This window comes from Orbicella franksi, chromosome 3 (assembly GCF_964199315.1).
Source record: "Orbicella franksi chromosome 3, jaOrbFran1.1, whole genome shotgun sequence".
In the NCBI taxonomy this organism is placed as follows: Eukaryota; Metazoa; Cnidaria; class Anthozoa; order Scleractinia; family Merulinidae; genus Orbicella; species Orbicella franksi.
The window spans coordinates 11,482,278-11,493,327 of NC_138147.1; the positions used below are offsets into that span (position 1 = coordinate 11,482,278).

The following is an 11,050-nucleotide window of genomic DNA, read 5'->3' on the forward strand; positions in this document are numbered from 1 at the left end:
GTATAAATAGGAATTGTTTGACATTCTCAAGTCGTAAAAGTTAAGGACAGAAAAAAAAAATCTTGAATGGCGCATGGCGTTATAAGAATTCGGGTTGAAAACTGTTCATCAGGTAAAAATTCCCGCTTCTTTTGATTTAGCGTAAATTGAACTGGAGAGTCCTCAAGAGTCCTCATTGGCCCGATGAGGATGAGTGAGTGAACTCGATACATAGTACAACGTTTACCATTTATAACACGAATTAATTTTATTGACTTTATTGTCATCTACACTATAAATGAGTATTTCGTTGTGTTTTAACACCAAAAATACAATTAAAAACTAGCGATACAAACCAACGTTTCTGTGTCTTCATGACGCCATTGTCAAGTTATTGGAAAATAAGAAATACATAAGGGGCGTAGGCAGGATTTTTCAAAGGGGGCTCACACTGTCAAAGTGAGGGTATTCACCAGATTATGATGTCGTTTTCACCACCTGTTGTAGGTTGTTTGCTTAAAAAAAGCTTACAAAAGGGGGGATCACGGGCACCCCAGGACCCCCCTAGCTACGCCCCTGTACATACACCTTTAATAACTCGCAGAATTTGCATTCCTTATTTTTCATTACCTCAGACGACAAAGGCGTCATGAAGACACCCAAACGTTGTGTTTTATCGTTAGCTTTTGCTTGTTTATGCATGCTAAATAGAGATATAAAACAGACATCTTCATCAAAACTTAAAAAACCCTAAATCTATCTACGAGCGTAAAAACAAAACCCGTTTTACTAATAGGACGAAATGCCATGGATAAAAGCAAAAAATGTTCACAACTTCTACAGTATATCTACAACCATGGACAAATTGTGTTGGAAAATGAGCAAAAACATGAAACCATAACCGTAATACCTTCAGAATAAGTGTCAGCACCCTCATTTCTCCCTTTCAATGTTGGAAAATGGTAAAATACAAAAATTATGTTAGATGAAAGTGTTATGTCATTATTGCACGTACAGGAGTGGGGAAGGGGTGGGGGGGGGGGTGCAAAATGCGTATAGAATGATGTTTTCTAATTATTGTGACCAAGGCTGTAGATACCACTCGTAAAACTGAGAGAAGTTGCCCCCAATACCGGGATGATTCCATTGTGTAACTGAACAGGCTCTTGGGCTTTCTGCTTTGAACAATAAGCCAGTCCAAAAAAATATATAAACGAAAATGCGAATATAACTTCAAAAAGTCTGAAAGAGGTAAAAAATAAATCATTGCCTTTAGACCGAATCTTTTCAATATTGGCTTTTGGGATGGACCAGATTTCGAAAATTTCATACCAATCCTCTAGAGTCGCTACAAGTGAGACGGGTTTTACTTTCTGGTTCTATTCTGCGCTGTCTAATCAGACTTAAACTATATCATGATACCCAGTATTTGCTACAGGAGGTACGTCTTACATGCCATAATGGCTCAGTTTTAATACTATCTAATTTTCCTTACTTGAATAACTGTATACCTCCACTACCGTTTTGACGTTTTTCTTCGAGTTCCTACAAGCTCTACGTAATGTTACTCAGTGGGATTTCCTTTTTTTCTTTTTAATTAAACTTTTTTTTTCTTTGTCGCATTTGTTTTTTGTTTGTTTGTTTATTTGTTTTCTTTTTTGAAAGGGGCATTTAACTCAGGCTTCGGTAGAAGCACTCCCTGTTACAGGATACTATAGCCACAATCATTAATTAAATCACCAAGGGGCCTGTTTCTCGAAAGTCCCGGTAACTTAACGGACCCGTAGCCAAATTTTAAGATATAAATCTCAGGAATAGTACTGCGGGTTTTAGCTCAAAAGCCGGTCAATTCTGTTTCGTTTCCTGACATTTTAGTGTGAATGTCAAAACTATTAATACCTAGATCTTGGATGTAAAAACGGCAAACAAAAAACAGCTTTTCGGGATCACTAGCTACCGGGACTTGCGAGAAAGGGGCCCCAGATGCTAGTCCATCACATATCACTATCTCTAACATTTTGTTAGTTATCCCAACCATACCCCAGTACCCATTGGCTCTCTTGGGTGGAGACAGGTACTGTGAGAGTTAAGTGCCTTACCCAGGAACACAACACAATGATCCGACCGGGCTCAAACCAAGATCTTTGGATCCAGAGTTTAAAGTACTGATCACTAAGGCATTGCGCCTCTCACTCGAAATGATTTCTGTGTAAGTAACACTTTTTGAAAGCGTTCATACAACATGAAATCTGAAGTCTACTGTACTCATGCTGCTGCCTACTAATAAGTGTCTTAGGGCCTCAACACCGAGGCTTTCCGCAAAAATTGCTATCGTTCAGTTGGAAGTCCTAAGACTGATCATAAAATGTTATCCGGCGACTGTATTGAACCAATCAACTATTGCGTGCAGCAAGTGTTTGACGACAAGTTTCCAAAACTTGAAAATTTAGTTATCGACAATAAAACTACTAGCACGCTTGCATGATGCACACAACTTTCAAGCCAGTTAAGTGCATCGAACAAGAAACGTAAATTTGGTTCAACAACAGGTGATGTATGACTCCGTCCAATCAAAACATTCACCCACGACTGATTACAGCCCGCCGGTTTCCTTTCCATTCACACAGACAGCTGGAGTGAATGGTAGTTACCTTTTTGCTTTCACCTCTTACCTAAAATTTCTAGTTCATAAATGCAGCAAGCTGACAACTGAGACCTTTCTTTTACTGCTTTTGGTTTTAGATTTGTTTCTTTTTTGTTTTTGTTTTTTGCTTTATTCATAACTTTTAATTTTGTTTACGTTTACGGGGTAATGTTCAACTGAACCCTAAGACATCACAAACACAAATATGTACGATTAGGGATAATAGCAAAAATTAATTCTTGTTTTTCGACAACTTCGACATTTGAAATCTTTATAGTATCAATAAATTTAGAAAACGGTCAAACAATTTGCGCTTATCTATCAAGTGATCTATCCCTAGCTATATAGCTATCAACTAGGCTAGCAGGCTAGCAACGTTTGTCCATCGAATGTCGCGAATTCTTTTCAAGTACTGTCGCACGTTTTTCTTAAATTTTGCTTCATTTATCGGTGTTAAACTTGCAATACAATACCAGAATGTCAGTACACGACATGAATATAATTTTTTCTCTAAGCAAAATGCACCTATTATATAACCCGCAACTCAATGCGCCTTTTCCCTGTGTTGGAATGAAGTTACGTAAAGATTGGCCTTTATTAAGGATTGTCACAAACCTAAATCAAGAGTTGTTCTCTCAGGTATATTATCTAAAGTTATCATAATTGGCAAATTTCTACCTAAAACTAAGAAAACCTAGACTATGTGAAAGTTCTTAGAAACATATGAAAATAACTTCAAATATTGCAAAACACGTAAAGTAACAGTGGTGCGTTACAGTACTTTACGATATGATACGTTACGTTACGCTATTGTACGGTACGGTATGGTACCGTATGGCAGCAGAGGGTCCAGATCAAAGGTATGTGATCAAGAACTCAGGCTAAGACTGCCCGTTTTCAAAGATGACAAACAATGCTGGATTAGCTGTGTTATCGCAGCACGAATCGTGCAACACATTTGGCTTCGACGGATCCTTAGGTGGAGGTCGAGTCAGGGTACTGTCACCTCTAGCGTAAGAACCCACCACTACTCTAGCCAAGAACATTTGCTTACAACCTCGAGAAACACCGTGATTTGAATAACGGTGTGAATAGTTGGCTTTACAAGCAAAATAACTTCCCTTTCCATAAGACGTGGCATGTTTTCCACACATTCGCCAGTCAAACCCTTGCTGGCAGATGGCCTTGGCAGTTTCGGGGTTTGTGCCATGGAAAAGTTGCCGCTCCTCAGGTTCTTTGCCAGATTTCTTAGCCATGCGGATTTTTCTTCTGCAAATTGCAAACGAAGAAAAAAGGACAGAGAAAGCATTTTATCACACTAACTATTAATACTGTATGTTAATGCAATAATGTTGCGTTAAGTTCCGGATCGATTCCGAAAGTAACGGTTTCATTGTTGTATGTGAATCTCCTCGAAAATAGCGGCGAGCCCTGCGAAAGTAGTTGCTCTGTGGAAGTAGTAGCAGGAGAAGGCTGCTAAGTCCCTTTCGAAAAGTTTCCTCGGAAGAAATACTTAACCGCCTTATGCACCTCTCTGTAAACAACTGAAAGAACATGTCCTGAAATATGAGTATTTTTTTTCTGAACATAAGCTAATATGAAAGCCTGCAAACTGACCGGCCCTTGACCGACTTACTGTACGTATGGAATCCACAAATCCGGGTTCTGCACTCGCTCGATCCTGATGATTTCGTGACGTCCATCCATGGTCTCTTGAAATGTTTTCTCAGTCTTCTTGTATTCATCAGAAATGGTTTGCAAAACCACACAGGAGTAGTCTTTGCCTTCAGGAATGGGCGTCCAATGGGTTGGTAAACTTTCTGATTCAGTGGAAGCTGAGCTTGCTGGAACGGCCATGACAGCTGCTCTCCGTCTGATTGAAAAACAAGAGATCATGATTATCATATTCTTTTGAGAAATAAACCATTTCTTATTTTGTCTGCTTATTTGTTTTCTTTTTTGCAACCTACGCAACACTGCCGCCCTCCCTGGGAGAGTTTTAGTACCTGTTAGGGAGTTCAGGCTCAAAAGTCCAATTCGAGAGCTTTTGCAGTACCTTTTAGGGTATTGTGCGGAAAAAAAATATGACAGGAGATATTTGATAATCAACTGTACGAGTAAAAGGTATTCGAAACAATCGTCTTTAATGCTATTAAAAATTATGCAAGTGTCAGTTAATGCGTTGTTTTAGAATTGGTACCTCTTAGGGGTGAAAAAAATTCAAGCCACGCCCACAAAAGAGGATCTTGGTATCTCTTAGGGGTTCTTTTCAAAATTTCCGTCGAGCACCCCTGTATACTTTAGATGGGACTTCCCTCGGGCACTGAATTTAATTACCTTTGAACAATGTCTTTCATGTTCTCTTTGGAAACAAACTCTGCAGGTCTTCTTCTAACGGGTCTTTTGGTTTTATGCACATTGTTCTGTTGGCGCCATTCTTTAAAGTGCAAAGTGTAGTGGTGATGGCCTGCACTAAATGCATGAGTGTCCTTTCCTGCAAATGAATTGCAGCGATGATATGTTGGATGACTGACACATTCAAGAAAGAACAAACTCATCTGGCACTCCCTTCCATATACTATCGTTAAGGTCATGTCTTAACCCCTTAGTACGTAACTCATGGTGCCCTCGCTTAATTCTTACTTAACACATAGTCCATTCTGATTCTTACCTACCACATTCTTTTGTGTTTTACCTAGTAACCACAGTCCTTTTTGTTTTTGTTTCCTATTTATCAAATGGTGCCTGATACTTCTTTCTTGTAACTGATAGTCCCAGCTCTCATTTCTACCACACAGTCCCTTTTGCTTCCTAGCTGCTTTCACTGATCTTATCCACCACTTTCTTACCAGTACAGTTGTCGTACCTGCTACATAGTCTGTTTCAAAACACCGACTCCTTGTAGTGTTGACAGCATGTCCATCACCAGGAGTGTCATATGACTGCCACTTGCCAGTCTCATCTTGCCAATACCACTGCCATCTTGTGCTAAAAACATGGCCAGCTGCAGCAATTACTGATGATATGGTGGACAGTCTTCGAACCCTTGGAAACTTAGCATTTGAAGCTGATATAGCTAGAACAAAGATGAACTGGTTAGACATCGCCTCTGAGTGGAAACTACTGTATACAGTTTGGGAGAGCTTCTTTAAGGGGACACTGAGTTTTTATCCTGGTGGACATAACATGAACATTACATTATTGTGCAGTTCCAGGAAATATCTGTATCCACCCAAAGAAGCTCACTGGAAATTTTAATGGGGAAGGGTTTTTTCTTTCTGGAACGACACATTACTAACTTTAGACAGGATAATAATGTCTCCCAAGACCTCCAATACAATTTTATTCAAGGAACGACAGGTAGAGTTTGTGGACACCCTCCTATAGAGAGGCAGTGGCCTACAGGTTAGCTTTACTCCAAGTTAAGTGGCTCAGGTTTGAGTGATGGCCCTAGGAAAGACACGTCACTCTCACAGTGCTTCTTCTCTCCACCTGGGAGTAAAAATGGGTATTGGCAAATTTACTGTTAGGGTTGGGGTAACCCTGCAACGGACTTTCATATCATACAAGGGGAGTAGATCTTCTTCTAGTCGCTTAACTTTCCCTCCCATCATGATCAGGAGGTTTTATATGGTCCTTAATAAGTATTTCCTTGGGAGGTCAATCATGATACATTTGTGCTAAGGAGGGACTTGCTTAATATGTATTCAGCTGGTCTTAAAACCACATGGATACTGGAAATAGGGCCAAGATATATAGCAGTCTCTATAATGCAACCCACTCACCCACCCTGAGTCCCCTCTTTGCTCTCAAATTTACCACGTAGCAGATACATACCAACAAGCGTTCCAGAGCCGAGTGGAACAGCAGTCATGTCTTGAAAACGGACATGGCAAAGAGAACCCTTAATTGTCACAGTTTCCGAAATGTCATTTCTGACATCACAGTAAGCACGCTCCAGTGTCATGTTCAGGTCAATTGAAAAGCTCTCCCATTTGTCATCACCCTGTACAGCAAATTCCCACAAATAAGGTAGTTCTGTGTGACGGTGGATGCAGCTGTTACCATAGTTACATTTGCCACGTAAGTGAAATCCACAAATTTCAGTATCCTTGCCAGTGTTATTATTTGCTTGAATGGAAGGAACACCAATAGCATTTGCTGATGAAGACATTAACTGTTCTGGCCTGTCACCATCAGAACTTGTGCACACAGTTCGCTTCCTTTCTCTTGTTTGGAGACGTTCCAGGACTTTAAGTTCACTAATGTTGCCCATATCATGTTCTTTTAAAATTCTTCTATTGTGTGAATCGGAGAAATCGTGTTCTCTCTTACACTTTTCACCAAATTTGCAATCACCATTAATGAAATGCTCACACACGTGTAGGCAGTGGCACTGTTCGCCTTTTTTGCAGGTTGCTTTGCTGTAGAATTTACAGATCTCTGGTAGAGAGTGAGTGGAAACTGATCTCTGCGATGGTGGTGGCATCGGAAAGTTACCACCAGTATTGCTCACTGGGCTCTGTACCAGACTTCTTCGCACAGGGGTAGCATCTCCTGCTAATCAAAAAACGAAGAGAAAGCATAGAAAGAGGTCAACAAAATGTAGAACAAATAGTTAATTAATGTTTAATTATCAATAAAATGATGTGCAAAATGAAGAGTCCCAGAAAATAATGAGGGGTGACAAATGGAAAAAACCCTGGTGGGGGAAGGGGGGTGGGGGCTTCCATGTGTTTGGGGATGCTCAGTGGAAAATTTGAATTACACCCCTTACACAGACCAATCTGGGTGTGGGTGTGGCTTTAAAAAGCTTTATTGACCGCTAAACCATACTACTGCTTTGAAATGGACAGAGAGCCAGAGTTGATGGTGTAAACCAGAACAGTTGACCTGCACCACTTTAAAACCTCTTTTATCATTTGTTCGTTACGGAACTGCGCCCATTGAAACACGTCGGCTGAAAAAAGTGGGGTACCCGAGATGCTTTGCTCACCCATAAAGCTTTGCCGCTGTTTTCAGTTCCCTTTGACTTCAAAACCAGAACTCCCAAAGGGAGTTAAATAATTCTCCCTCTCAGTCCATTCGAGACAATAGGAGCAATTAGTATTGTGAAAAAGTGTAAAAATGTTCTTTTTAATCATTGCTAGCTATGAACTAAGGAAACAAAGCAGGCTTATGCAAAACTATGCGAAAAATATTTCACTACAAAAGACACGACAATCGACTGCCGCGTGGAAATAAACACAAGCTGCATGGAAATATACACGGTACTGAGAGAAGTTTAAAAAGCTGTTTTGATTTTGATGTTCAAGTAAAGAGTGAAGCGAGAGGGATGGATTTTTTCTGCAGTGGCCATCACTTAGAAAATCCCGCTGAGAAGGAAACCAGTGGTCACTTTGGTTTGCCGACACCATTTTGTCAAGTAGCTTTAAGTGCTGCGTTTGCCAGTTTTCATCACGCTGTTTGGTAAATAACTGGATCTCACAAAAGGAGTAAGGCGAAAAGGATGAGTAAATTGTAAGTTTTTTTCTGTTATTCTGTACAGACTATTTTTGAAGAAAGAAATTAGGTCCACATTTGTTTGTGCTTTCTGTTGTTTGTTAATTTGGTGATATCGTACGTGCATTTGAACCGATGGATATGTTCGCCAAAAGCTCTAGACAAATTGAAAAGTTTATTTGTTTGCTCCAATTGACAATTATTATGGACTTGTTTACGCAAAGCTCTTGCGTTTGTTGAATTTAAATGATGACACCTAAGATGTATTTCTCAACAATAGTAGTTAAATCAAGATGGCCTTCCTAATTAGCACCTACTGTTATACGATGAATAGATTGAGGCTTCGCCAGCAAATTTTAGGAACAATGGTTTTGACATTGACATACACTTGGGATTTTAATGATTGACATCTGTCAGCATCTCTGCATCTAGTTGCACATGCCCTGTTAACTTTTTTGGAAGCTAATTTACATGTTCAATTGACGTGTTCCGTAATTCCGTAATGTCTTGTTAAGGTAATCTGCATGGTCTCTTTTATTCTTGGGAGAAGAAAATTCACAAATGGAATAAAAAGGCAGCATCATCATTGATAAAATATTTAGTCATTGATTAGTCAGTTAGGCCCACTCCATATGTCGCATTTCTGCCCTGTTGAATTCGATTCAACCAATTAAATTGGACAGAAATTTGATGTCTGAATCGGCTGCCGCATTTCTGCTGCATGTTCGAGTGGGCTTTGCACATTATCCGACAGAGATGCGACAGTCATTCAAACGTTGAATTTCTGCTGTGTCGAATCTAATTCCACATTATGTTAATGTATTGAGCATGCGTAAATTTGGTCCCACCAAAGAGAATGAAGAAACTTGGCCACTCTCGTCCCAACGCAACCTGAATATATTGCAAAACAAACTGCTGTATTGTCAGCCTTCTCCTTCTCGATCCATTGGCGGATAATTTTTCGCAAAATTTAAGTCCTTCGTACCTCAGTATCTCAGTCTGCCATATTGAATACTCTGCGTCTGAAACATTTTCCGCTGACTGACATACCCGACAGCATTAATTCTGAAAAAAAGTTCGAAACAAGTGTGACGTATGAAGTGACAGTCGCATTTCTGCCGCACTTAACTGAATTGAATTCAACACGGCAGAAATGCGACGTATGAACCGGGTCTTAACTAATTAACTTAATTAAAATTGTGATTTGGGAGGAAAGGGTACAAGATGAAAGAGAGAAAAGTACCAAAGCAAACAATGTTTGCCAACCCCCCCCCCCCCTCCCCCAATGATAGTCAAAGGGTTGATCAAAAACTGGGTTATTTTCGATAGAAAATGAAACATCAAATGAATCAACATGAATAAAACATGACATTGAAATTATCATCGATTCTCACCATCAGAACTGGCACTCAAAGTCCTCTTTCTTTCTCTCCCCTTCAGGCGCTGAAGCACTCTACGGACACCAATGCCATCCATATCATATTGTTTTAGAACTGTTCTATTATGCTCATCAGAAAAATCATGATCCCTCTTACATTTCGCGCCGAATTTACAATCACCATCAACAAAGTGCTCGCAGACATGCAGGCACGGGCAAAGCTGGCCTTTCTTGCACACCCCTTTATTGTAGAATTTGCAGATATCTGGTACAGACCGATTTGCTGCAGCTCGCTGGATTTCGCCTTCGTCCACGATTATTTTCAGAATTTTCTGCAGAAGGGAGGAACTAAGAAAATCAAGACGGAAGTGCCTCACCACACGGATCGTGTGCTCGTCGCGATAATCGTGCGATCGTTTACATTTATCACCAAATTTACAGCTTTCTTTGACAAAGAAAGGGCATAAATGTAACAGATCACATCTTCTATCAGTACATCCACCGGTTTCTCCAGCTTGAGGACAAAACTGTAGAGGTACATCCAACTTCACCACTACTTTGGATTTCTTTTGTCTAGTCTGACTGAATAGTTGCGGAAACCTGTTCACGAATTCTAACGCGCCATAATCTGAGACAAACTTGCGGTTGCGTTGGGAAAGAAGTAATACTGCATGGCCCAGCCCCAGCTCCCCTCCATTTTCTAAGAGAAGCTTTACAAATTCTTCCAGTGCTGTTTTTAGTATGGCCCTCTCCATTTTAGCTTTAAGGCCTAGCTTTGCTTTATAGATTGTTTCAGAATTTAACAAAATAGAAAATACTTCCGGGATTTGAGCCTGCAAACGTCCCGTCCCGTCACGGTTGGTGAGCCATCAAAGACGTGAAAGCGCGTCATGTAACCATCGCGTTATGTCACACCACTCTGGCCATATCCCTGACACTAATGTGCACTGACCTTTGTTTCTGCACGTCTTCCATAAACTCACATTTCTTGTTCTGGACACTCACCTATCTCATGCTCTGGACATTTTTAGTACTTTTTAAATGATTTGAAGTCAATTACACAGAAATAACAATGTTGACACATTACACTGTAAAATATTCAACTCACTAGATTTTAGTTGGTCAAATCCAACAAAACTGGCAAAACACATATTGTATCACATAATTGAGGTTTATTCCCCTCATCCTATAACCTCTGACAGTAATCTGATATGGATTGTTCTACTATCTCCCAGGCCTTAAAAAAAATGAAATTTCCAAGGCAAAATCAGGAAAAAAAATCATATTTACATATTTTTAATATGTTCCTAATTAGGATCTTGAAAAAAAAAAAAAATTAAAATTTTCCACTGGACAGAGGTAAGTGTCTCGGTTCATGTTACAAGCTATGGCCCTGTCTCCTCTAAACTTCAACTTTTACAGGTCACTCTTCCTTTTCCTCCTTTTGGCCTTCTACTGGGCTTGCTTGTTCGAGAATTTCCGAGAAAGCATCATCGAAACAGCGAATTCTTACCATGGAGTAGCCAAGGGATGAAAAGGGAAATTTT

The 11,050-nt window shown here is 40.0% G+C and overlaps 1 pseudogene across 1 annotated transcript; it reads right to left on the reverse strand.

Annotated features, from left to right (window-relative positions):
• Positions 1-3,477: 3,477 nt before the first annotated feature.
• LOC145482307 (protein mono-ADP-ribosyltransferase PARP12-like) lies at positions 3,478-10,774 on the reverse strand (annotated as a pseudogene). The gene is made up of 6 exons (XR_014048756.1): positions 9,520-10,774; positions 6,409-7,180; positions 5,490-5,668; positions 4,961-5,117; positions 4,260-4,496; positions 3,478-3,892 (listed from the first exon to the last, which is right to left on the reverse strand). The product of XR_014048756.1 is annotated as a protein mono-ADP-ribosyltransferase PARP12-like (transcript).
• Between the last annotated feature and the right edge of the window lie 276 nt (positions 10,775-11,050).